Raw genomic sequence first — 21,812 nt, forward strand, 5'->3', positions numbered from 1 at the left:
TTTTTGTATTGAAGAACTGAAATAAATTTACTTTTTGATGATATTCTAATTTAGTGAGATGCACCTGTATGTTTTGTCTCTACAATAGGGCATAGTGCACCATGTAACATTTTACCTACTACTAGTTAGAACATTCTTGTGACCTCAATTCTCATTGGAAAGACTTGGAGAGGAAAAAAGTAATATTTTATTGCTGTAAAAGAAAGGCTGGTATATTGATTTCTTTATCTTTTTCATCTTGACTTTAATTGTTACATGTTCAGTAACCATGGGAACTATCCACAAGAGATTTTGTGTTTGTATTTTTTCTTTGTTTTTTTTTAGAACGTCTCAGTTGATCTATTCATTGTCTTCATCTGGATTCATTCAATTTATCTATGTGCAGAAGAGTCTGAATCAGCCAAGGATGCTTACTTATTAAGACTTGCATAGTTCCCTTACCTCGTTAAAGACAATTTTATTTCCCTTATCAAGGAAAAAGGGCTGTTAAATATTATATATATGTTTCCTAAATAAATTCACAGTAATACTAGTGCTCACAGTTTTCAGACTTGGAGAAATCAGTTATGTGGGCAATATGAATTCCTTTCCAAATGCCCTTTGAGATGATTTTAATTACAAAGATAAGGACATTTTGTAACTGCTGTTACTTCCTGAACTCCAAACTCATTGCTCAACGAAACCAGCCCAGCTGTCGCATTGTGAAACTTTCAAACAGTTTATTCATCAGCAGCTAATCCTTGAAGGAGAGCGGTGGAAGATACAGGAGCCAGAAAGTCACAAGGTAATCACAAATTGTAAACCTGTTTTCTTTGTTCACCATTGAGGAGTGTGACACATTAATTACTTGTTTATCAATTTAATGCAAAATATGTAGATCTGAGATTTCACTGCTTAATTTGTGTATGTTGCCTGTGAAAAATTAGTACAGGAACTGATTTATATACTTGGTCAAATAAATGCGGTACGAGACAGCTGAGGGTGCATGCGTGATCGAGGTGACTTTGCGAAGTGTGTGTTACCACCGTATTCATTTTTTTCCACGAAAGCAGGTGGATTGGCTGAACGTTTTTATCCATGGACTCTTAGGAATAGGTCGGGTAATAAAGGAAGGAACTTTGAAGTACAAAGTATGTCTTCATTGTGTCATCCGTTTCATATGGATCCCCATAGACTCTAATAGCTGATTCTGATCCACAAAACAGATGAGCATGGGATATGCTTTAAATCTCACGAACCAGAGACACAGATCCGTTTTTAAAACAGATATTTGTATGCTACTGACGCACCCCCTGGGCCATGTGCAAGGGATACCCGGAGCCGGATCTGGATAGGGGTAGTAGTCCTTGTGGCGGTGACCCGGTCCGTGCCCAGGGTGTCAAACTAAGTGGCAGTCTATGGCAGTAGATGTTAACTTGATTGTCGACTACGCCACCCGTTGAGTGCGGCTTTGACGCCGCCGCTGCAGAGCAGTCCGCTGAGGCTGTTGGTATATGTGCAGCAGTGATGGTATAACCCCCAACGGGAGGGGTATGGCCTCAGGGCAGCAGGTGTGGATGATGGGGGTTGTGATGATGCAGAAAGAAGACTCAGAGTCAGGAGATGCAGTTCAGGGTTTTTACTTACTGGTGTTCTTTTGGTCACTCTGGCCTTGAGTGACCACCCGAGCCGTGCTGCGTCCACCAGGTCCTGGACTCGGCTAACCCCCAGGCGATTCCGGAGCGTGGTCCTGAGCTCCCTTCTGACTCTCTCTCTCCCTCTGGCCGTTACCACCAGAGATCCACCTGTGTCCGGCTCCCTCGGGTCTCTTGTTGGTTGAACCTTCCCTGGCTTCCCTGACCCTATGCTCGGTGTGCCATTCTGGTGGATTTGGTGAGGGTCGTGGCAGATCCTGCCCACGACCTCCGGTTCCTGGCTAAGGTTTGTTTTGGCCTCTGCCAGCTTGGGATCCGGTACCCTTGTTCGCCAACCCTTCACCCTTTTGTCTTTATTCTGGGGTCTTGGGGTTCCCTTCTTGTCTTTCTCTCTGGGTCCTTCTTTTCTCCTCTCTCCCTCTGCAGGCTTGGCTCTGGAGCTGGGCCCAGCCGGAGCCACAGCTCCCTGTCAGCCCTCCTGGCTGAGCTCCTCTGCTCTGCTCCTCAGGCTAAAAAGACCCTGTTCTAAGATGGTGCCCACCTTATATACTCCCTCTATGTGTGAGCCCAGGTGACTAGCACCCAATGAGCTCCTAGCTTTACCCAGAGTACTCCCCCTATCTGCCCCTACACTACTGGGATGTTCCACCCCCCTCCCACTCCAGCCAGGGACAGACGCTGTCGTACCTGCACATATACTGGTGGGAGTACCGTAGTTCTGTCCCCCGGAAATGGGATGTATGTAGTGCATGCAGCCTACTGAGCTCAGTTCCACACTCCATCCTTACCCGGGAGTGGAATACCACACCTCTGGCTTGAGGTGTAATACCCCTGTAGCAGCCGAATCCTCAGGGTGCTACACTACGTATCAATGAAACTCTATGGAATCGTGTGTGGTTTGAGAAAATAATGGACAGTACTAGGATGTGTCACATTAATGTGTGAATGTTGCCTTACAGTACCAATTACACTTGCAATAAGTAATAGTCCAATGTGCATGTGTAGAAAACAACACTTTTTTAACAGTAGATTGTTATTGAAAGTCAAACAGATTAATAATTCGTCAAGATGACAAAGTACAAACTTTTGATTAGGAAAATATTAAAAAGATGATCATTAAGGGGAACGGCTTGGGGAGAGGAAAGCAGAAGGGGACAGGAGGGGGAACCCAAGAAGTAGTTCAGTTCTGCTCGATGGATGTAGTGTATTAGGAGGAATCAGGGTCTGTAGAAGCCTGTAGGAGTAGTGGTGGTGTGGTGAAAGGAGTCTGTTAGTTTCTCATTGATTACGTACCAGAAGATTCATCTTTTAACTTCTAAGAGGTCTAGCCCCAGTTTTGTCTAAACTGAGGATAGTTTGTTTAGTCGCCAGGAAAATAAAAGAAATAATGTGGGAATATTTGAAGACAGAAAACAACACTTTTTGAAGAGAAGACCTGTAGGATCAAGTATGTAAAAACCCACTACTTTTATTAATTTTAAAAACGGAAAGCAATAAAAAAATATATACGTTCACACATAAAACAGATAAAACAGGCACCTGGGGTACAAAAGTATACATAGCAGACAATACCCAGAAAGGTATGAAAGAATTAGACAGGATGGGTGACTGGATTAGTAGTGGATATTATATGAAGAAAACTTCATATAAAGGCCTCCAATAAAAAATAGTAGTCCAACACCATCCAAATATAGAAATGGTAGAACAAGGTAACAAGGAGCTCCACTACCTTCGATGCATGTGTTTCTTAGAAACGCTTTGCTCAGGGACAGCTGGTCTAGATAGGATCTGTGTATTTTAGGGACTGGTAACCAATCATAGGCATCATTAAGCCAGTCTACCTATTACATGCTTGACATACAGTGTAGTCATACTACCATACATACTTAAATGATGACATTCTGTGTCAACACAGACTTTAACACAACACAAATATCAGTAAATGTGTCATTAACTAATAATTTGTCTATCATAGTGCACATTTTATATATATATATATACATATATACACACACGTGGTCAAAATTGTTGGTACCTTTCGTTTAATGAAAGAAAAACCCACAATGGTCACAGAAATAACTTGAATCTGACAAAATGAAATGAACAAATGAAAGTCAGACATTGCTTTTCAACCCTGCTTCCACAGAATTTAAAAAAAAAAATAAAACTCATGAAATAGGCCTGGACAGAAATGATGGTACTCTTAACTTAATATTTTGTTGAACAATCTTTTGAGGCAATCACTGCAATCAAACGATTCCTGTAACTGTCAATGAGACTTCTGCACCTCTCGACAGGTATTTTGGCCCACTCCTCATGAGCAAACTGCTCCAGTAGTCTCGTGTTTGAAGGTTGCCTTTTCCAGACGACATGTTTCAGCTCTTTCCAAAGATGCTCAATAGGATTTAGGTCGGGGCTCATAGAAGGCCACTTCGGAATAGCCCAATGTTGTCCTCTTAGCCATTCTTGGGTGTTTTTAGCTGTGTGTTTTGGGTCATTATCCTGTTGCAAGACCCATGACCTGCGACTGAGACCAAGCTTTCTGACACTGGGCAACACATTTCTCTCTAGAATCCCTTGATAGTCTTGAGATTTCATTGTACCCTGCACAGATTCAAGACACCCTATGCCAGATGCAGCAAAGCAGCCCCAGAACATAACAGAGCCTCCTCCTTGTTTCAACGTAGGGACAGTGTTCTTTTCTTGATATGCTTCATTTTTTCGTCTGTGAACATAGAGCTGATGTGCCTTGCCAAAAACTTCCATTTTTGTCTAATCTGTCCATAGGACATTCTCCCAGAAGCTTTGTGGCTTGTCAACATGTAGTTTGGCAAATTCCAGTCTGGCTTTTTTATGTTTTTTTTTCAACAATGGTGTTCTCCTTGGTCGTCTCACACGAAGTCCACTTTGAATCAAACAACGACGGATGGTGTGATCTGACACTGATGTTCCTTGAGCTTGAAGTTCACCTTTAATCTCTTTAGAAGTTATCCTGGCCTCTTTTGTTGCCATTCGTATTATCCGTCTCTTTGATTTGTCATCAATTTTCCACCTGCGGCCACGTCCAGGGAGGTTGGCTACAGTCATGGATCTTAAATTTCTGAATAATATGTGCAACTGTTGTCACAGGAACATCAAGCTGCTTGGAGACGGTTTTATAACCTTTACCTTTAAAATGCTTCTCTATAATTATCTTTCTAATCTCCTGGGACAACTCTTTCCTTTGCTTCCTCTGATCCATGTTGAGTGTGGTACACACCATGACACCAAACAGCACAGTGAGTATCTGTAGCCCTATATACAGGCCCACTGACTGATTACAAGATTGTAGACACCTGTGATGCTAATTAGTGGACACAAATTGATTTAACATGTCCCTTTTGTCACATTATTTTCAGTGGTACCATCATTTCTGTCCAGGCCTATTTCATGAGTTTATTTATTTTTTTTAAATTCTGTGGAAGCAGGGTTGAAAAGCAATGTCTGACTTTCATTTGTTCATTGTCATAGATTTTTAATTAATTATTACTTTTGTCAGAGTCAAGTTATCAAGTTATTTCTGTGACCATTGTGGTTTTTTCTTTCATTAAACAACCAACAATTTTGACCACGTGTATATATATATATATATATATGTATATGTGTATATATATATATATATATATATGTATATATATACAGTTATATGAAAAAGTTTGGGCACTCCTATTAATCTTAAGCTTAATGTTTTCTTAAAATTGGTGTTTTTGCAACAGCTATTTCAGTTTGATATATGTAATAACTGTTGGACACAGTAATGTTTCTGCCTTGAAATGAGGTTTATTGTACTAACAGAAAATGTGCAATCTGCATTCAAACAAAATTTGACAGGTGCATAAGTATGGGCACCCTTATCATTTTCTTGTTTTAAATACCTACTTTTTACTGACTTACTAAAGCACTTTTTTTGGTTTTGTAACCTCATTGAGCTTTGAACTTCATAGCCAGGTGTATGCAATCATGAGAAAAGCTACTTAAAGTGGCCACTTGCAAGTTGTTCTCCTGTTTGAATCTCCTCTGAAGAGTGGCATCATGGGCTCCTCAAAACAACTGTCAAATGATCTGAAAACAAAGATTATTCAACATAGTTGTTCAGGGGAAGGATACAAAAAGCTGTCTCAGAGATTTAACCTGTCAGTTTCCACTGTGATGAACATAGTAAGGAAATGAAAGAACACAGGGACAGTTCTTGCTAAGGCCAGAAGTGGCAGGCCAAGAAAAACATCAGAAAGGCAGAGAAGAAGAATTGTGAGATCAGTCAAGGACAATCCTCAGACCGCCACCAGAGAGCTGCAGCATCAACTTGCTGCAGATGGTGTCACTGTGCATCGGTCAACTATACAACGCACTTTGCACAAGGAGAAGCTGTATGGGAGAGTGATGCGAAAGAAGCCGTTTCTGCAAGCACGCCACAAACAAAGTCGGCTGAGGTATGCAAAAGCACATTTGGAGAAGTCAATTTCTTTTTGGAAGAAGGTCCTGTGGACTGATGAAACCAAGATTGAGTTGTTTGGTCATACAAAAAGGCGTTATGCATGGCGGCAAAAAAACACAGCATTCCAAGAAAAACACTTGCTACCCACAGTAAAATTTGGTGGAGGTTCCATCATGCTTTGGGGCTGTGTGGCCAATGCCGGCACCGGGAATCTTGTTAAAGTTGAGGGACGCATGGATTCCACTCAGTATCAGCAGATTCTTGACAATAATGTTCAAGAATCAGTGATAAAGTTGAAGTTACGCAGGGGATGGATCTTTCAGCAAGACAATGATCCAAAACACCGCTCCAAATCTACTCAGGCATTCATGCAGAGGAACAATTACAATGTTCTGGAATGGCCATCTCAGTCCCCAGATCTGAATATCATTGAACATCTGTGGGATCATTTGAAGAGGGCTGTCCATGCTCGGCGACCATCAAACTTTACTGAACTGGAATTGTTTTGTAAAGAGGAATGGTCAAAAATACCTTCATCCAGGATCCAGGAACTCATTAAAAGCTACAGGAAGCGACTGGAGGCTGTTATTTTTTCAAAAGGAGGATCTACTAAATATTAATGTAACTTTTCTGGTGAGGTGCCCATACTTATGCACCTGTCAAATTTTGTTTGAATGCAGATTGCACATTTTCTGTTAGTACAATAAACCTCATTTCAAGGCAGAAACATTACTGTGTCCAACAGTTATTACATACGTATATCAAACTGAAATAGCTGATGCAAAAACACCAATTTTTATAAAACATTAAGCTTAAGATTAATAGGGGTGCCCAAACTTCTTCATATAACTGTATATATATATATATATATATATATATATATATATATATATATATATATATATATACAGTACAGACCAAAAGTTTGGACACACCTTCTCATTTGAAGATTTTTCTGTATTTTCATGACTATGAAAATTGTACATTCACACTGAAGGCATCAAAACTATGAATTAACACATGTGGAATTATATACTTAACAAAAAAGTGTGAAATAACTGAAAATATGTCTTATATTCTAGGTTCTTCAAAGTAGCCACCTTTTGCTTTGATGACTGCTTTGCACACTCTTGGGATTCTCTTGATGAGTTTCAAGAGGTAGTCACCGGAAATGGTCTTCCAACAATCTTGAAGGAGTTCCTAGAGATTCTTAGCACTTGTTGGCCCTTTTGCCTTCACTCTGCGGTCCAGCTCACCCCAAATCATCTTGATTGGGTTCAGGTCTGGTGACTGTGGAGGCCAGGTCATCTGGCGTCGCACCACATCTCTCTCCTTCTTGGTCAAATAGCCCTTACACAGCCTGGAGATGTGTTTGGGATCATTGTCCTGTTGAAAAATAAATGATGGTCCAACTAAGCGCAAACCGGATGGAATAGCATGCCGCTGCAAGATGCTGTGGTAGCCATGCTGGTTCTGTATGCCTTCAATTTTGAATAAATCCCCAACAGTGTCACCAGCAAAGCACCCCCACACCATCACACCTCCTCCTCCATGCTTCACGGTGGGAACCAGGCATGTAGAGTCCATCCGTTCACCTTTTCTGCGTCGCACAAAGACACGGTGGTTGGAACCAAAGACCTCAAATTTGGACTCATCAGGCCAAAGTACAAATTTCCACTGGTCTAATGTCCATTCCTTGTGTTCTTTAGCCCAAACAAGTCTCTTCTGCTTGTTGCCTGTCCTTAGCAGTGGTTTCCTAGCAGCTATTTTACCATGAAGGCCTGCTGCACAAAGTCTCCTCTTAACAGTTATTGAAGAGATGTGTCTGCTGCTAGAACTCTGTGTGGCATTGACCTGGTCTCTAATCTGAGCTGCTGTTAACCTGCGATTTGTGAGGCTGGTGACTCGGATAAACTTATCCTCAGAAGCAGAGGTGACTCTTGGTCTTCCTTTCCTGGGGCGGTCCTCATGTGAGCCAGTTTCTTTGTAGCGCTTGATGGTTTTTGCATCTGCACTTGGGGACACTTTCAAAGTTTTCCCAATTTTTCGGACTGACTGACCTTCATTTCTTAAAGTAATGATGGCCACTCGTTTTTCTTTACTTAGCTGCTTTTTTCTTGCCATAATACAAATTCTAACAGTCTATTCAGTAGGACTATCAGCTGTGTATCCACCAGACTTCTGCACAACACAACTGATGGTCCCAACCCCATTTATAAGGCAAGAAATCCCACTTATTAAACTGACAGGGCACACCTGTGAAGTGAAAACCATTTCCGGTGACTACCTCTTGAAACTCATCAAGAGAATGGCAAGAGTGTGCAAAGCAGTCATCAAAGCAAAAGGTGGCTACTTTGAAGAACCTAGAATATAAGACATATTTTCAGTTGTTTCACACTTTTTTGTTAAGTATATAATTCCACATGTGTTAATTCATAGTTTTGATGCCTTCAGTGTGAATGTACAATTTTCATAGTCATGAAAATACAGAAAAATCTTTAAATGAGAAGGTGTGTCCAAACTTTTGGTCTGTACTGTATATATATATATATATATATATATATATATATGCAGTGAAGGAAATAATTATTTGAACCCTTGCTGTTTTTGTAAGTTTGCCCACTGACAAAGACATGAACAGTCTATAATTTTAAGGGTAGGTTAATTTTAACATTGAGAGATAGAATATCCCCCCCCAAAAAAAACAAGAAAATCACATTGTATAAATTAGATAAATTTATTTGCATTTTGCAGTGAGAAATAAGTATTTGATCCCCTACAAACCATTATGAGTTCTGGCTCCTACAGACCAGTTAGACGCTCCTAATCAACTCGTTACCTGCATTAAAGACAGCTGTCTTACATAGTCACCTGTATAAAATACTCCTGTCCACAGACTCAATTAATCAGTCAGACTCTAACTTCTACAACATGGGCAAGACCAAAGAGCTTTCTAGGGATGTCAGAGACAAGATCATAGACCTGCACAAAGCTGGAATGGGCTACAAAACCATAAGTAAGACGCTGGGTGAGAAGGAGACAACTGTTGGTGCAATAGTAAGAAAATGGAAGAAATACAAAATGACTGTCAATCGACATCGATCTGGGGCACTGTGAAGACCCGGGGTCTTCTGTGGGCGTAACACTACTCAGACAACACAGGGTGAGGGTAAAACAGCGTGGAAATACTTTATTGAACCACAAAGCGGACCATAAACACGTAGAACAGTCTCAGCAAATACTCTAGATGGTACAACATTACACAGTCTCACCCTTCCTTCTTCGCCCACCTGGGATAGAACAGCCGCGACTTTGGAGACTTCCAGGGCCAACTCCCTCAACCAGTGGCCCCCCGCTTCTGGTGGGCCTCCACAGAGAGGAGGTAGCGACAAGCTTAGGAAGCTAGCAGTCCATCGAGGTACAAGGCCAGGAGACATGAGGGTCCAAATCTGGCCTATCCGAGCGTTTCCATGGGGCCAGGCGACCGGTGGGTCCCTGCTGGCAACTCCAAATGTCTTCATGGGTTCTAGGCGACCGGTGGGTCCCTCCTAGCAAACCCAAAACAACATATCCATGGGGCCAGGTGACTTCTTCGTCCTCTCCTGGACTCCCCAAAAAGTATCCATGGTCTCTCTGATGGTTAATGGAGCAGATCCGAATCTATCCAGTCAGGGCCGGTACCCTTAGACTAGAATCATGTAGAATACAAATCTGTGTCTCTTTAGATGCCATGCAATCCATCTACTTTCTTGAAGGATGTCTCCCATTCTCCTTCCAAAGTCCTTCTGATTCTCTGTCCCAAGACTGAATCTGTCTCAGAAACACATGTTCCTTCTGCTTCTCTGGGCTCAACCCCCAGAATGCCAGAACTGCTCACACCCTCCTCCCCCCAAAGCTTAGTGTGTATATCACGTGTCAGAGGGCAGGTCTCACCTATCATTGTTTGAGATAATCTATTTACATAGTTGGTATCACAGGGTCTCTTGTAAATACACATCATTGTTTCAGAATCAAAGAGCAGATAACATTCAGGGTTATACAAATAGTAGTCTGTGTTAATCAACTAAAGAAGAAACAAGAAACTTGTGGGGCTGAACATTTGTCACCATACACGATGCCCGGGACAGGGCATCCGCGTTTGCCTGCGACTTCCCAGGGCGATGTTCTACAGAGAAATTAAAATTTTGCAGTGACGGGAACCACCTGGTGACTCGCGCATTCCTCTCCTTGGCATTTCTCATCCATACCAAGGGTGAGTGGTCCGTCACCAAGCGGAACTGACGCCCGAGTAAATAATAACATAGCGATTCCAAGGCCCACTTAATAGCCAAACACTCTTTCTCTACCACACTATAGTTTTTTTCTGCTGGGACAAGTTTTCTACTCAAGTAGGTGACCGGATGCTCTTCACCATTCACTTTTTGTGACAATACCGCCACTAGGCCTACCTCCAAGGCATCTGTCTGTACAATGAAGGTGTGGACAGCCGGTCCTCATCAGCCCCAACTTCATGGACGCCCTCATCTGTTTTGTACTTGACGGTTTAGGCCAGTTTTTAATGGCTTCAACTTTATTGAGTTGGGGCTTGATAACTCCTTGGCCAATCACATACCCCAAATATCGGGCTTCCTCTAGCCCTATCGCACATTTTTGGGGGTTTGCCGTTAACCCCGTGGCTCTCAGAGAATCCAGCACCGCTTGTACCTGGGATAGGTGCGTATGCCAGTCGGTGCTAAAGATGATGATATCATCTAGATACGCGGACGCGTACTTCTGATGGGGCTTGAGCACTATGTCCATCAGGCTCTCGAATGTCGCCGGGGCCCCATGTAACCCAAAAGGTAAGACCACAGAGTGATATAGACCCTCCGGAGTTATGAAGGCGGTATTTTCCTTCGCCGATTTCGTGAGGGGTACCTGCCAGTAACCCTTGGTGAGATCGAGTGTGGTAAAGTACTGGGCCTGCACCAGTCTCTCAATCAGCTTATCCACCCTGGGCATTCGATAAAGGTCCAACTTCGACACTTCATTCAATTTCCGGAAATTGTTACAGAAGCGTAAATATCCGTCTGGTTTGGGGTTCAGTACGATGGGGCTAGCCCACTCACTCCGTGATTCCTCGATGACGCCTAACTGGAGCATTTGTTTTACCTCAGCTGTGATGGCTTGCCTCCAGGCTTCGGGTACCCGGTACGGTCTCATTCGTACCTTTACCCCAGGTTCGGTGACAATGTCATGTTGGAGAACCGTAGTCCTACCCAGTAGCTCTGAAAACACGTTGGTATTCTGCTGCACCAGCGAGCGAGCCTCCCGTCACTGCTATTTAGTGAGAGCATCACTTATCCTGACCTCTCCCCCAGATGCATTCCTGGCTGAAGGTAGAGAACTCTCTGGCGGCATGACCAGAGTGACGTCTGTAACTGAACACTCGATCTTTCCAAGGTTTTAGCAGGTTTACATGATAAAGCTGCTCAGGTTTCCTCCTTCCGGGTTGATACACCCGGTAATTTACCTCCCCACCTTTTCTCGAACTTCATATGGCCCTTGCCACTTGGCCATGAGCTTACTCTCGGCTGTGGGTACCAGTACTAACATCCGATCGCCCTTGTTAAAAGACCTGACCGTGGCTCTTTTATTATATGTATGCCTCTGTGCTGCCTGGGCATCTAACAGATGTTTTTCATGATGGGCATGACCGCCGTGATCCGGTCCTGCATACTAGCCACGTGTTCAATTATACTCCTATGTGGAGTCGGCTCTTGTTCCCACGTCTCTTTGGCTACATCCAACAGACCCCTAGGGTGTCTGCCGTACAGTAACCTGGGGTACCTCACAGACAGCGAACATCAAATATGGACTTGAGGGTTTTATTGAACCGTTCTACTAGCCCGTCGGTTTGAGGGTGGTACACCGAGGTGCGCAATTGATTTATTTTTAGCAGTTTGCACCGTTCCCTCGTCACCTTGGACATAAAAGGGGTCCCTTGATCCATCAGGATCTCCTTTGGTAGTCCGAGGCGACAGAACATGGCAAACAGCTCCCGTGCAATCAGTTTCGCCGAGGTGTGGCGTAGCGGTATAGTCTCCGGGTACTGGGTGGCATAGTCGACGACCACCAGTATATGTTGGTGGCCACGAGCGGATTTTACAATGGGCCCTACCAAGTCCATTGCAATCCGTTCAAAAGGTACCTCTATCACTGGCAGAGGTACCAATGGGCTACGAAAACTTGGGTGGGTGTGGTAAACTGACATTCGGGGTTGGATTCGCAGTACTTTTGGACCTCCACGTAAATCCCCGGCCAAAAGAACTGCTGCAAGATACGCTCTTGCGTCTTTTTAACCCCTAAGTGTCCACCCAGCAGGTGTGTGTGTGCGCCCGACAGTACGACTGAGGTACCACTAACTATTCCACGACCTCGTCCCTGATTTTGTTTACCCTATAGAGCAACTCACCGTTGACCACCATGCGTGGAAACACAGTATCTGCACCGGGCTGTTGAGCTACACCATTTACCTCTAACACCCTGTCCCAAACGTGCCCCGGGACACTTCCAGCTCGGGGATCGATGGGGTCTCCTCAACCTCTCCTGCCAGCACCTCTAGGGGAAACCTATCGGGGTCACACTCTGTCCCTAGGTTGGACACCCCTACGGCAGGTACCCCTGACTCGGGTTCTTCGGGTATAGCGCCCATAATAAATTTTACCGGGGGAGAGTGGTTTTTGTTTTTCCACAGAGTCCAGAACAGGGGCAAGTCTCTTCCCAACACAATCCCATAGGGAAGAGTTTTTACCACCCCCACCACATGTTTCGTGTCCCCACATGGCGTGGACAACACTACCTCCGCGGTTGGGTATTCTCCGAGGTCCCCATGGATACACACAACCCCGACTGTCCGTCCACTGGGGTTGTCACCTGCCACCAGCGACTCATGTACCAAAGTCACTAGGCACCCCGAGTCTAAGAGGGCCTCCGTTGGGTACCCATTAACCAGTACCTGGCACAGTTGGGGTTCACTGCTTGGGGGTCGGCACTTGCAGTGCAGACGGTCTGGGTGTACAGTGAGACCCGGCGGTTATACCCGCAGTCCATGAGCTCTGTAGTCAGGGGGCAGTTAGCAACCACATGTCCTGGCCCCTGACACCGCCAGCACCTAACGGTGGAGGTACTGTTAGTTCTTGTGACCGTTTGGGATGGAACCTGTCTCCTGCTACTCTCACTCCGGGGTACATCTTCAGCACGGGTACGGTGCTGACTGTCCTCAGCAGAGGGACGCGACCCAATTCCCGGGTCCTGGGTTGGCAGGGATCGGCGTGACAGCCGCGAGGGGGCAGAGTCCCGGATAAAGTCCTGAGTGGCCGAGTAGCGCTCGATCAGGCTGACCACCTGGTCGAGGGTGCCGGGGTCCCCTTGCCCCACCCAACGTTGGATAGCGGCCGGTAGAGTCCTCACTAGCCGGTCAACCACCACCCTCTCCACTATCTGGGCTGGAGTCAAAGTCTCAGGCTGGAGCCACCTCTTTACCAGCTGCAAAAGGTCATAAGCCTGAGACCGGGCGGGTCTCCACAAAGGCCCATGAAAATACGTTCATTTGTTTTTTGCTGCTGCTGGTACAGTAGCTGCTGCTGCTGATTGTGCTGCTGTTCCCGCTCCTTCTGCTGCCGCTGAGACTGCAGCTGCTGCTGATTGTGCTGCTGTTCCCGCTTCTGCTGTTGCTGCTGAGACTGCAGCTGCTGCTGCTGGGTGAGTTCCAACTGCTTTAACAACTCCTCCATTTTGGCCACGGGGTGGGGCTGAAAGGTGGCAGGCCAGATTGTGGTCATGCAGCTGCCGGTGTGGTATGCCTCAGTCACAATGCCGGCATTCTCCACCAAGCTGTAGGGCTGCGGTGTTCACACTGTGCAGTAACTGAGGCAGTGACCCAAGTAAGTCCAACATAAGCAGCTTTTATTCAGCAGACTCATGGGTAAACAGAAAAGTCATCCAGTACGCAGCCGGGTTAACACGAGTCCATAACAATGGTTGCCGGGGTCAACGGACGCGCCCGGCCGCTCAGAGCCTGACGGGTGCAGAGCCTTCTCAGGCGTGGGTTCAGCTACTCACAGGTCCACCAAGCTTTCCTGCTATGCTCCTAGCAGGTCCCAACACTGAACAACACTAACCCTTAATGCAAGGTTTTTAAAGGACCTATGGCAAGAGCCACTGGAAAACCCGGGTTGGAGGGAGGAGGCCGACCCACTGCCTTCCTGTAGCCTCCTCCAAGAAATGAAGGCCCTGATGGGTTTTACTTAATCTGCCTTAGCCAGATAGACTGACCAGGTCAATGCTCACCTTCATTCCTGCATTGCAGCCGCAGCTGTGTCTGTGAGTGCAATGCACACCAACGGGTTTAATAGGTTTCTGTACACATTCTGGGGGATATATAATGTCCCTCGTATACGATCCCAATCACTGCCTCACACAGTGTAAGGAACATACCACAGCTCCTGGGCAGGGGAGGAAGCAAAAAAGTATACAGATATTACAGCAGGGGATCGCTGAGGATTCATTTTGTGAGGTAAAATATTGTATAAAAACAGGCAGTGTTGTGCAGCTCGACTTGATTACCATTGGGGGATTTGTCTGGACTGGGGTGAGATTGTTTCCTCTTTTTTTTTTCTCCTCACTCCCCTTCCCAATCTCACTCCCCTCCTCCCCGTCTACTTTTCTCTTTTAGTCCCTTCCTTTTTTGCCTGAAGTTCTTCTTTTCTCTCTGCTCTTCTCCTTCCTGTCTTAATATGAAAAATTTGGACAAAAATTAAAGTCACAATGTGGATTCTTGATTACATTACAGATGTTTATTATATTTTATTTATATGTGTATTGATTGTTCTATGATACTTTTGTATTCTACTGTATTACTCTGCCAAAAATATGTTTAGTCTATGGCTTTATCTATATACTTGCTATGTTTAATGTTTCGTTCCTAAATAAAAAATTAAAAAAGAAAAAAAAAAACAGGCAGTGAAATGTTTTACCTCACAAAATGAATCCTCTGCGATCCCCTGCTGTAATGTCTGTATAGTCTTTTGCTTCCTCCCCTGCCCAGGAGCTGTGGTATGTTCCGTACACGGTCAGACACAGACAATTTTTAAAATTAACTTTTGCTCGTGGGAAAACCCCTTTAAGTCTAGTACTGTACTTCTGTACTGACTGGTTCTGTTGCTGTATCTATAAGTGTTACTGTGATCAGGGTCGGACTGGGGTGTCTGGGGTCCACAGGGGGAATTGACCCTAGGGGCCCACCCTACAGCTATATGCAAATATCTGTAAGCAGATATCCCTGTTATAGTGGAGCATCGACTAAATCACAGGAGGCTCTGCTCATCTACTGTGCTCATACTATAACTGAGATGTACAATTACGTTAGTTTGCATTAAAGGGGTTCTTTGGTTAAAACAAGTTATCACCGATCCATGGCCTCCACAGGATCTGTGATAACTTGTGATCATTTACGTCCAACCTTTGGAAACCACACCGATCGGAAGAATGGGGAAGTTTTATCCCTGACAGGACACTTATCCCCATTTTAAAATGGAGCAGCAGGTGGGATGTCTGACCGCAGCCTCATTCATTCTCTTGGGGGCTGCCAGAAAAAAACAAGAGCAGCGCTCGCAGCTACTGAAGGAATGAATGGATCAGTGGTCGAATCACACATGCCGCTCCAGTCTAATAGGGATAAATGCTCCACATTCTGCCGATTGGGTACCAGCAGTCAGATCCCCACCAATCAATAAGTTATCACTTATCCTGTGATTACTTTTTTTTCACTGGAGAACCCCTGTAAGTGCATCTCTGCCTTGGTGTTGCAAGTGTTTAATCTCTAATGGAAATAAAGAATCTTCACCGTGACCAGACCACATACTACCACCACATAGTGACCAAATAATACCACATACAAGGGACAAATACCACCACACCATGACCAGGTCACATATTACCACCACATAGTGAACAAATAATACCACATACAAGCAACAAATACCACCACACCATGACCAGGCCAAATATTACCAGCATATAGCGACAAGATAATACCACATGCAAGCGACAAATACCGCCACACCACGTCCAGACCACATATTGGCACCACATAGTGACTGAGTAATACCACATACAAGGAACAAATATTCCACCACCATGACCAGACCACATATTATCACCAAATAGTGACTGAATAACACCACATACAAGCAACAAATACCACCACGCCATGACCAGATTACATACTACCACCACATAGTGACCAAATACTACAATACTGATCATGAAAGCAAACCACAATACTAACAACACTGTTATTACCACTAGTAACATTATACACAAAAGCTCTGTATATAGTATACAATATATAGTGTAAGTTTACAGGCAATACAATGATCACCAGTGACATTATACACAGGAGCTCTGTATATAGTGTCACTGTACAGGTAATACAGTGGTCACCAGTGACATATGCAGGAGCTCTGTATATACTATATAGTGTATAGTGTAAGTGTACATGTAATGCACTTACTCACCAGTGACGTCTCTAGGTGGAGTCCTTCATCTTCGCTTTTCTTCTTCTTCTGGCACAGACCACCATCACTTCTTCCAGCCAGGACTCGTCTCTGCAGAAAATAACATACAGTTATCAAAAGCTGATCTCTTCTAGATCACATTCCCACTTTGTCCCCGACTTCTACACTACGCCAGATGGAAGAAAAAAAGCGACATAGTGCCACTTTGCACAGTAACAGGACCCTCCTTTTATTTCCCCCCTCATGGAAAACAGTTTCCTAAAAAGTAAATTATATTACAGAAGTAATAATGTCCTTAATTGGACCCTAAAGTAATTATTTTCCCCACTTTCTACCATAAACTAATAATGTATGTTCCTCAATCTGGCCCTCAAACAGTAATTACGTCCCTTGTCCATCCTGGCCCCCCCCATGTATCCATCCTGACCTCCATGTGTCCAGCCTACCCCCCTACATATCCATCCTGGCCCCCATGTGTCCAACCTGTCCCCCATGCCATTCCGCATCCACACACAGAAAAAAATTGTTTTTACCTTCCTGCACTCCCGGCGCCGTGTGGTGTCCTCTTCTTAGATCTGGCGTGCTCGTGTTAAAATGGCCACCGACCTAGCAGAGGCCGGCGACTGATGTGAGTGCATCTGTCGCATGACGGTGGTGTCATATGTCGGCGACGTCAGAGGCACAATCTTCAGCTTCATCGAGATGTGCGCCGCGGCGGTTCATGTAATGAAAGCTGCATGCGCGCGCCCCTGCATATACGTTGTCTGCGCTTTTAAAGGGTCCGTGCCCCTAAAAGCCCCAGGGTTTTTTTCTTCTCCCTTTTCTCTGCAGCAAAGGCCCACAGAGGATTTCCCCAATACCCGCCAGGCCTGTCTGACCCTGACTCTGATCGTATAAGGTTTGGCAAACATGTTGGAGAATTGGTGCATACAACTTTGCCACTTTTCTCTATCCAAATAAAATGTGCGTGCTGATGTTACTAAATGTTTGTATATACAGTACAGACCAAAAGTTTGGACACACCTTCTCATTTAAAGATTTTTCTGTATTTTCATGACTATGAAAATTGTACATTCACACTGAAGGCATCAAAACTATGAATTAACACATGTGGAATTATATACTTAACAAAAAAGTGTGAAACAATTGAAAATATGTCTTATATTCTAGGTTCTTCAAAGTAGCCACCTTTTGCTTTGATGACTGCTTTGCACACTCTTGGCGTTCTCTTGATGAGCTTCAAGAGGAAGTCACCGGAAATGGTTTTCACTTCACAAGTGCGCCCTGTCAGGTTTAATAAGTGGGATTTCTTGCCTTATAAATGGGGTTGGGACCATCAGTTGTGTTGTGCAGAAGTCAGGTGGATACACAGCTGATAGTCCTACTGAATAGACTGTTAGAATTTGTATTATGGCAAGAAAAAAGCAGCTAAGTAAAGAAAAACGAGTGGCCATCATTACTTTAAGAAATGAAGTGTCCCCAAGTGCAGTTGCAAAAACCATCAAGCGCTACAAAGTAACTGGCTCACATGAGGACCACCCCAGGAAAGGAAGACCAAGAGTCACCTCTGCTTCTGAGAATAAGTTTATCCGAGTCACCAGCCTCAGAAATCGCAGGTTAACAGCAGCTCAGATTAGAGACCAGGTCAATGCCACACAGAGTTCTAGCAGCAGACACATCTCTTCAACAACTGTTAAGAGAAGACTTTGTGCAGCAGGCCTTCATGGTAAAATAGCTGCTAGGAAACCACTGCTAAGGACAGGCAAAAAGCAGAAGAGACTTGTTTGGGCTAAAGAACACAAGTGTCAGGACGACACCGGCAGGATCACACCGTATCCCACCGCTGCCACCAATTTGTCAAGAACGGCACCGGCAGGATCATACAATATCCCACCGCTGCCACCAATTTGTCAGGGATTCCACCCACACACAGTCGGGACGACACCGGGGAGATCACACAATATCTCACCGTGCCGTCACGCTGTCCGTATTTCGTCCGGAGTCGCGAGCACACGATCCAGACTACTCTCTACGTAGGTATCGGTAAGCGACCAGTGAGCGTATGGCTCAACACCCTGGGTTCCACAGCCTGGAAACCGTGTTGAACGCCCTCCGTACGGTGACTGTCAGCTTCACGATAGCCCAATTATTAATACTTCTGCCACCACCGGCCGAGTTTGAAATATAATACAGGCCTGGCCGGACGCCTGCGTTTTGGTAGCGTATATGGCTTCGGGGAAGGGAAAGATTACAGAACAAAAGAAACAGAACTATTAAATTTTATATTTAAGCCAAAAGGGAGGCAGTGTTTAGGAAAAATATATACATAAGGATGTTACAAAGGGGACATTAAAATACATAGACAGTTACATGAAATAAACAGGGTAAAAGGAAGACAACTTACTCTATACGATCGTGGAGACGATTCAATATAGGTGAAGGAGGGGCTCCCCAGTTGGAGTATGCTGTTATTAAACAGGACCCGTTGCTTATAATTCTTATTTGCCCCTGGCAATGAGTGCTCCTGTCTTCTCCATAGATTCTTTTATACCTAAGGGAGATCTGGCCACACGCCCCTTGTGGTGACATCATGTGGGCCGGTCTCCAGCCTGTACATTTTTATTAGAAACGCTAACTTCTGCGATAACTCATCGCCCGTTGATCGCAGAAGCTTGCAAACTACGCCATTTTTTCCCTTATGATTTTATCTTTATTTTGATATCACACTTCGCATAGCTGCAGTGTGCCATTCTGGTGTTTTTGCGCTGCAGCTCCCTGATTTTGGTTACAGCCCTGGAAAACTACCTACACATTCCTGGGCTGATTTGGTCACTACCCATTTGGGTCTCGTTATTGCCGGACGTATGGAACTCATAATATTTAATATCTAATATCGGAGTCAGTGCGTCTAGAAATTTTCCTTTGAGGCTCGGGAAGCCGCTTCAACAGTTACACGCAAATTAGTGCAAGCCTGCGTTTTAATTACCTCCTGCGTCTCTCAGAGACAAGATGCTTGCTTCCTAACGAAGTTATAACACTCCTTGGCTGGCCGTGTTTGCATAAAGTATTTACCAGGCGTGTGTTAATTGGGGCTTTTGTGCTGAGCAGAAGGGGAATAAGGGAGGGGGGTGAAAATCTATGTCAGCCAGATATGGAAGAACATTTTCCTGACATTTATATTTTCCTTACAGCTCCCCCTCTTTGAGGTGGCGTAAGGGGTGATTCCTTGACGGGACAGCCCGTTGGCGTTGCCATGTTCACTACCCTTCTTGTGCTGAATGGTAAAATCATACTGCTGTAGAGCCAGGCTCCACCGCAGTAGTTTACCATTGTCACCGGACACCCGGTGCAGCCAGCTGAGGGGGTTGTGGTCAGTCACTATGGTGAAGTTGCGCCTGTATAGATAGGGCTGCAGCTTCCGCAGGGCCCACACTATAGCGAGGCACTCCTTCTCGACATTAGCGTATGCCAATTCCCGTAGTAAGAGCTTGTGGCTGAGGAACATCACCAGATGTTCTTCCCCCTGCCCATTTACCTGGCTGAGCACAGCACCCAGGCCAAACGCACTGGCGTCCGTTTGGACTACAAACCGCCGGGTGAAGTCCGGGGCCTGCAGAACTGGGGAACTGGCTAGGGCAGCTTTCAGCGCCGTGAAGGACCGCTCACAGTCAGCTGTCCAGTCGACTGTCTGCGGCAGCTTCTTTTTCGTGAGGTCCGTCAGAGGCTTAGCAAGGGCACTATAGTTGGGAACAAACTTCCTATAGTACCCTGCCGTACCCAAGAAGGACATCACCTGCTTCTTGGTTTTGGGGGAGGGCCAGGAGGTGATGGCATCACCCTTCCCGGGCTCTGGCTTCAGAGTTCCGCCACCCACTCGGTGTCCGAGGTACTGCACCTCCGTCATGCCTATCTGACACTTTGCAGGCTTTATAGTCAACCCAGCGCCCTGGACTCGCCTGAGCACCTGCTCCAGGTGCGCCAGGTGTTCCTCCCAGGTGGGACTGAAGACGGCAATGTCATCCAGGTACGCAACCGCGAACCCCTCCAGTCCCTCGAGCAGCTGGTTGACTAATCGCTGGAAAGTGGCAGGTGCATTCCTCATGCCAAAGGGCATGACAAGGGATTTATACAACCCGAACGGTGTAATGAAGGCGGACCTCTCCTGGGCCTCCTGAGACAGAAGAATCTGCCAGTATCCTTGACTCAGGTCCATAATGATCAAGTACCTTGCCCCGGCTAAGCGATCCAGCAGCTCATCGATGCGTGGCATCGGGTACGCATCAGGAGCTGTGATGGCATTTAGCCTCCTGTAGTCCACGCAGAACCGGGTGGTCCGGTCCTTTTTCGAGACCAGGACTACAGGTGAGGCCCAGGCACTTTTTGACTGCTGGATCACCCCTAAGTCCAACATCTCATCTATCTCCGCCTTCATGTCTTTCTGCACCTCTAGAGAGACACGGTAAGCAGATTGACGAACTGGGGGGTGACTCCCTGTGTCCACCTGGTGGACAGCTAGCTGTGTCCTCCCGGGGACACCCGTGAAGAGGGTCAAGTAAGGCCGGAACACCTCTCGCAGCTGGGACTTCTGGTCCGAGGATAGCTGCGGATTGAATTCCGCATCCTCAATAGACCCTCCGTCCCGGGCGGCGGCCAGTAAGTCCACCAGGACTTCTGTCTCGCCTTCTTCGGGGACGCTACATACAGGAAGAGCACAGACCTCCCTGTCATGATGAGCTTTCATCATGTTGACGTGGAAGACCTTCTGCCTCTTCCTGGCATGGTCAATGGTGACCACGTAGTTCACGTCATTGAGGCGCTGGCATATGGGGTATGGGCCTTCCCAGGCCGCCTGAAGCTTGTTCTGGGTCATTGGGACTAGGATCCACACCTTCTGACCCACTTTGTACACCCGCTCCCAGGTGTTCCGATCGTACCACAGCTTCTGGCTGGCCTGGGCCTGCACCATATTCTCATGCACCAGCTGCTTCATGGCCTGCATTTTGTCACAGAGCCGCATGACATACTCTATGACGGACACTTCGGGGGTGTTCAGTTCCCCTTCCCAGGATTCTCTTCCCAGGATTCCCCAGAACAAGGGGCCCCCGGACTCGTCAGCCATACAGGAGCTCGAAGGGGGAGAACCCT

General features: G+C 45.7%; 1 protein-coding gene across 4 annotated transcripts in view; it reads left to right on the forward strand.

Annotated features, from left to right (window-relative positions):
* Window positions 1-633: 633 nt before the first annotated feature.
* TANGO2 (transport and golgi organization 2 homolog) overlaps window positions 634-21,812 on the forward strand; it is a 336,367-nt gene continuing 315,188 nt past the window's right edge. For 2 of the 4 annotated variants that reach the window (XM_073675716.1, XM_073675747.1), the window contains exon 1: window positions 634-784. The gene's annotated coding sequence lies outside the window, so the exon portion shown is untranslated. The remainder of the gene's footprint in view (window positions 785-21,812) is intronic. The other 2 variants (XM_073675738.1, XM_073675729.1) reach the window with 2 other exon arrangements.

The sequence above is a fragment of the Phyllobates terribilis genome, unplaced genomic scaffold (genome assembly GCF_046119375.1).
Source record: "Phyllobates terribilis strain yellow unplaced genomic scaffold, ASM4611937v1 Scaffold_1__5_contigs__length_1240528914, whole genome shotgun sequence".
In the NCBI taxonomy this organism is placed as follows: domain Eukaryota; kingdom Metazoa; phylum Chordata; class Amphibia; order Anura; family Dendrobatidae; genus Phyllobates; species Phyllobates terribilis.